We start from the raw sequence: 6,624 nt of genomic DNA, 5'->3' as shown, positions 1-6,624 counted from the left end.
TTGAAGAGGAGTGGGACAACATTCCACAGGCCACAGTAAACAGCCTGATCTACTCTATGTGAAGATGATGTGTCATACTGCAGGAGGCAAATGTTGGTCACACCAGATACTGACTGGTTTTCTGATCCACGTCCCTACCTTTTTTAAGGCATCTGTGACCAACAGATGCTTACAGCTAACCTACAAAGTATTACATGGACTTGCTCCTACCTATTTCTCGAATTTGGTCCTGCCGTACATAACTACATGTATGCTACGATCACAAGACACAGCCCTCCTTACTGTCCCTAGAATTTCTAAGCAAACAGCTGGAGGCAGGGATTTCTCCTATAGAGCTAAATTTTTATGGAATAGTCTGCCTATCCATGTGAGAGACGCAAACTCGGTCTCGACCTTTAAGTCTTTACTGAAGACTCATCTCTTCAGTAGGTCCTATAATTGAGTGTAGTCTGGCCCATGGGTGCAAAGGTGAATGGCAAGGCACTGGAATGATGAACCTCCCTTCCTGTCTCTGCCTGGCCGGCTCCCTTCTCTCCACTGGGATTCTCTGCCTCTGACCCTTTTATGGGGGCTGAGTCACTGGCTTACTAGTGCTCTTCCATGCCGTCCCTAGGAATGGTGCGTTACTTGAGTGGGCTGAATCACTGACGTGATCTTCCTGTCCATTTTGCGCCCCCTCGTGTAGTGGAGATTTCCGTTGGCTATACTCAGCTTTATCTCAGGGTAGTAAGTTGGTGGTCTGTTGATATCCCTCTAGCGGTGTGTGGGCTGTGCTTTGGCAAAGTGGGTGAGGTTATATCCTGCTTGGTTGGCCCTGTCCAGGGTTATTGTCTGACAGGGTCTCAGAGTCTCCGACCCCCCCCCCCCCTGTCTCAGCCTACAGTATCTATGCTGCAATAATCTATGTGCCGGGGTGCTAGGGTCAGTCTGTCCTATCTGGTGAATTTCTCCTATCTTATCTGGTGTCCTGTGTGAACTTAAGTATATTCTCTCGAATTCTCCCATATCTCTCTCTTTCTCTCTTGGAGGAACTGAGCCCAAGGACAATGCCTCAGGACTACCTGGCCTGATGACTCCTGGATGTCCCCAGTCCAACTGGTCATGTTGCTGGTCCAGTTTCTGCTGTTTTGCCTGTGGCTATGGAACCCTGACTTGTTTACCAGAAGTTCTACCAAGTCGCGTTGCTGCTTCAGTTTAAACTGTTCTGCCTGCGGCTGTGGAACACTGACCTGTTCATCAGACATGCTACCTTGTCCCGGACCTTCTGTTTTTGACCCTCTCTCTCGCTCCCTCCCTATTTCTCTCTCTCTACCGCACCTGCTGTCTCGACCTCTGAATGCTCGGCTATGAAAAGACAACTGACATTTACTCCTGAGGTGCTGACCTGATGCACCCTCTACAACCACTGTGATTATTATTTGACCCTGCTGGTCATCTATGAACGTTTGAACATCTTGAAGAACGATCTGGCCTTAAAATGACCATGTACTCGAATAATCTCCTCCTGGCACAGCCAGAAAAGGACTGGCCATGCCTCAGAGCCTGGTTCCTCTCTAAATTTATTCCTAGATTCCTGTCTTTCTAGGGAGTTTTTCCCAGATTATATTATAAATGTGATTTGATGCATATCTGTATTCCCAGTCATATGAAATCCATAGATTAGGGCCTAATGAACATATTTCAATTAATTGATTTCCTTATATGAACTATAACTCAGTCAAATCTTTGAAAATGTTGCATGTTGCGTTTATATTTTTGTTCAGTGTAGTTAATAGATCAATAAGAAAGATAATTCCAAACCTCTCTGCCAATAACAGCTCATCTTAAGTTTTCCCCTTCCCACTCTGACCACTCCCAGATAGTCCTATCTAAATTATTTATTGAGTAATTGCTCTTTGCTAAGAGGCTATTGTTGTTTCTTTTTGACCATTTTAACTAAAAACAATCAGATTAAGGTAATCATTTTCCCCCAGAAATTATTTGATTTTGAGATTTAAAAACGCTGCATTGGTCTTTAATGTTATATCTTTCATACCTCCGTACTTACCTTAGTTGTATGTGCAAAGCATCATGGATGTTAAATGTGGTTATCACTGCATTATATGTTATGACCCCTATGTCCAGACTACGCTCTGCGAATTACGTTACGTTGCAGACACTAGGGGACCCCCGACCCCAATTTATTTTTATATACAGTGCATTCTGAAAATATTCAGACCCCTTGACTTTTTTCACATTTTGTTACGTTACAGCCTTGTTCTAAAATTGATTTAAAATATATTCATACAATCTACACACAATACCCCATAATGACAAAGGAAAAACAGTTTTTTAGATATTTTTGCAAATGTATTTAAAAAAAACTGAAATATGACATTTCCTTAAGTATTCAGTCCCTTATCTCAGTGTTTTGTTGAAGCACCTTAAGCAGCGATTACAGCCTTGAGTCTTCTAGCGTATGACGCTACAAGCTTGGCACACCTGTATTTGGGGAGTTTCTCCCATTCTTCTCTGCAGATCCTCTCAAGCTCTGTCAGATTGGATGGGGAGCGTTGCTGTACAGCTATTTTCAGGTCTCTCCAGAGATGTTTGATCAGGTTCAAGTCTGGGTTCTGGCTGGGCTACTCAACGATATTCAGAGACTTGTCCCCAAGCCACTCCTGTGTTGTCTTGGGTGTGCGCTTAGGGTCGTTGTCCTGTTGGAAGGTGAACCTTCGCCCCAGTCTGAGGTCCTGAGCACTCTGGAGCAGGTTTTCATCAAGGACCTCTCTGTACTTTGCACCGTTCATCTTTGCCTCGATCCTGACGAGTATTGACTAGCCTCCCAGTCTCTGCCACTGAAAAACATCCCCACAGCATGATGCTGCCACCACCATGCTTCAACGTAGGGATGGTATTGGCCAGGTGATGAGCGGTGCCTGGTTTCCTCCAGATGTGAAGCTTGGCATTCAGGCCAAATAATTAATTCTGGTTTCATCAGATAAGAGACTCTTGTTTCTCATGGTTTGAGAGTGTTCAGGTGCCTTTTGGAAAACTCCAAGCGGGCTTTCATGTGCTTTTTACTGAGGAGTGGCTTCCGTCTGGCCACTACAATAAAGGCCTTATTGGTGGAGTGCTGCAGAGATGGATATCCTTCTAGAAGGTTCTCCCATCTCCACAGAGGAACTCTAGAGCTCTGTCAGAGTGACCATCGGGTTCTTGGTCACCTCCCTGACCAAGGCCCTTCTCCCCCGATTGTTCAGTTTGGCCCGGCAGTCAGCTCTAGTGTCACGTATACTCCCTCTCCGGCCTCTTGGTCGTCAGGTTGCTGATTATCCCACACACCTGTCACCATCATCAAGCGCACCAGCGCCTCTTGACACTCACCTGGACTCAATCACCTCCTTGATTATCTTCCCTATATCTGTCACTCCCCTTGGTTCTTTCCTCTGGTGTTATTGACTCAGTTTCATGTCGGTGCATTGTTTGTGATTCGTGTTTAAAGTTTTATTTATTAAAACACTCACTCCCTGTACTTTCTTCCCGACTCAGCCGGACTCGTTACAGAATAACACCTCACTTTAGGGAAGCATCAGGGAGTGTTTTTTTTTGTGTCGGTGTAAATGAGGTCGGGTCAAGGGAGCCGCTACAGGCTCCCCTGCCTCAGCCGGCTTGTCGGGCTTTCATGCCTCCGCAGGATCGCCAGTCTCCCCTGCTTCCACCTGCTCGCCAGGCTCCCCTGCTTCCACCTGCTCGCCAGGCTCCCCTGCCTCATCCAGTCTGACAGGTTCCTGCGCCCCCTGATCTATGATAGATATACTTTCATGGTCTTGTTGTGCTACATATGAGGACATGACGAAGGGGTCCTTGCTTATGGTGTAGCTGACCCTCATTTCCGATTCATGTAGAATTTTTTTGAAAAATCTGGTGAAGTTGACCAAATCACCGGACACATTTTCTAGGAATCATAGTTTTGAGGGAAATACTCCTTAATGTCAGAGGGCTATTGCAATAAACGACATGAGATCCTTTTTCAATGAATCAATCTCTGACTTTACACATACGGGGTCTATTCAATGTACTATGGGAAACATTCCTCTGGTTCTGCAGGATTAGTAAATCACACCTCAAGGGAAAGAGGAGGAGGATGCGGGACAGAGGGCTCTGGTTGCACTTTCCTGCTCCCATCCAATCCCACGCCAACTCTGGTTCTTTTCTCTCTCCCGGAGGCCTTATGTCCAACCCTTGTTCCTTTCTTCTCAAACGCGCCCCTCTTCCTTAAAGGTATCTTCTTCCGAAACTTTCCCCTCCTCCTAAACGCCCTGTATGCATTTCTCAAGCAAGAATTGTGCTAGTACTGTCTGGGAGTGGTGTCAGTTGGGAGGGGAAAACTAGCTGTTTTTGGCAGTTATTTGTAATTTTCTATTGATCTATTAACGAATTTACCGCCTAGTGATGTCACCAGGCAGGACAAAACTCAATCAAACTAATCCAGGCTTAACTTCTAGGAGGCCTTTTCAAACAGCTCTTACACTAAAAGGGAATTATCATAATTTTTTTAATGTCACAGTATTATTCCAACCTACATACAGTACCAGTGAAAAGTTTGGACACCTACTCATTCAAGGGTTTTTATTTATTTCTACTATTGTCCACATTGTAAAATAATAGTGAAGACATCAACACTATGAAATAACACATGGAATCATGTAGTAACCAGAAAAGTGTTAAACAAATCAAAATATATTTTAGATTCTTCAAATTAGCCACCATTTTCCTTGACAGCGTTGCACACTCTTGGCATTCTCTCTTGCAGGTTCATGAGGTAGTCACGCAGAATGCATTTCAATTAACAGGTGTGCCATGTTAAACGTTCATTTGTGGAATTTCTTTCCTTAATACGTTGGAGCCAATCAGTTGTGTTACAAGTTATGGGTGGTAAACAGATGATAGCCCTATTTGGTAAAATACCAAGTCCATAAAAAAAAAGCTAAAATAAGCAAAGAGAAACGACAGTCCATCATTACTTTTATTATGGCATGAACGTCAGTCAATCTGGAAAATGTCAAGAACTTTGATGGTTTCTTCAAGTGCAGTCGCAAAAACCATCAAGCGCTATGAAAGAACTGCCTCTCATGAGGACCGCCACAGGAAAGTAAGACCCAGAGTTACCTCTGCTGCAGAGGATAAGTTCATTAGAGTTAACTGCACCTCAGATTGCAGCCCAAATAAATGCTTCACAGAGTTCCAGTAACAGACACATCTCAACATCAACTGTTCAGAGGAGACTGCGTGAATCAGGCCTTCATGCTCGAATTGCTGCAAAGAAACCACTACTAAAGGACACCAATAAGAAGAAGAGACTTGCTTTGGCCAAGAATCACGACCCTTGGACATTAGACCGGTGGAAGGCTGTCCTTTGGTCTGATGAGTCCAAATGTGATAACAGCCATGTCTTTGTGAGATGCAGAGTAGGTGAACGGATGATCTCCGCATTTGTGATTCCCCCCCGTGAAGCATGGACAAGGAGGTGTGAGGATGCTTTGCTGTTGACACTCAGTGATTTCTTTAGAATTCAAGGCACACTTAACCAGCATGGCTACCACAGCATTCTGCAGCGATACACCATCCCATCTGGTTTGGGCTTAATGGGACTATCATTTGTTTCTCAACAGGACAATGACCCAACCCACACCTCCAGGCTGTGTAAGGGCTATTTGACCAAGGAGAGTGGAGTGCTGCATCAGATGACCTGGCCTCCACAATCATCTGACCTCAACCCAATTGAGATGGTTTGGGATGAGTTGGACTGGAGAGTGAAGGAAAAGCAGCCAGCAAGTGCTCAGCATATGTGGGAACTCCTTCAAGACTGTTGTTAAAGCATTCCTTGTGAAGCTGTATGAGAGAATGACAAGTGTGCAAAGCTGTCATCAAGGAAAAGGGGGCTACTTTGAAGAATCTAAAATATATTTGTATTTGTTTAACACCTTTTTGGTTACTACATGATTACATGTGTCATTTCATAGTTTTGATGTCTTCACTATTATTCTACAATGTAGAAAATAGTAAACATAAAGGAAAACCCTGGAATGAGCAGGTGTGTCCAAACCTTTGACTGGTACTGTATATTTTGTTTGGGAATATATAAACCACATATATATATATGATATGATATAATAATACAATACTTACTATATAATTCTGTATTAAACTGTAGAATACTATAGTACTGCAGTATCCCTTGATCATGTGTAGTACTTAGTATAGCATTTGGTAGTATACTGTAGGATACTATTGTAAATACTACAGCATTATACACAAAAAAACACTGTAGTAAATACTATAGAAATGTTCGCAAAACACTACAGTCTACAAAAACACAATTTTTTGGAACTATAGTAAATACTACAGTATTTAATTTGTCTATACCCTGCCCATTCTCTTCCCCTATATACCAATTTGTGCAACCTCTAATTGAGAAACCTACATGCCATGTATAGACCATACTGTGTTCCCTATACTTACAGAAAAGAGCAGAAGCTCTGAACTCTCCATTCAGAACCCAGTCCTACCTACTTACAGGTTATGAAATGTGCTCTATCAGTATTTCTGCAGTAGGTTTCCTCAAGGAGAAAGCCCCCCACT

This window comes from Oncorhynchus gorbuscha, linkage group LG07, assembly GCF_021184085.1.
Source record: "Oncorhynchus gorbuscha isolate QuinsamMale2020 ecotype Even-year linkage group LG07, OgorEven_v1.0, whole genome shotgun sequence".
Lineage (NCBI taxonomy): Eukaryota > Metazoa > Chordata > Actinopteri > Salmoniformes > Salmonidae > Oncorhynchus > Oncorhynchus gorbuscha.
Note: the sequence above shows the minus strand (reverse complement) of the source record.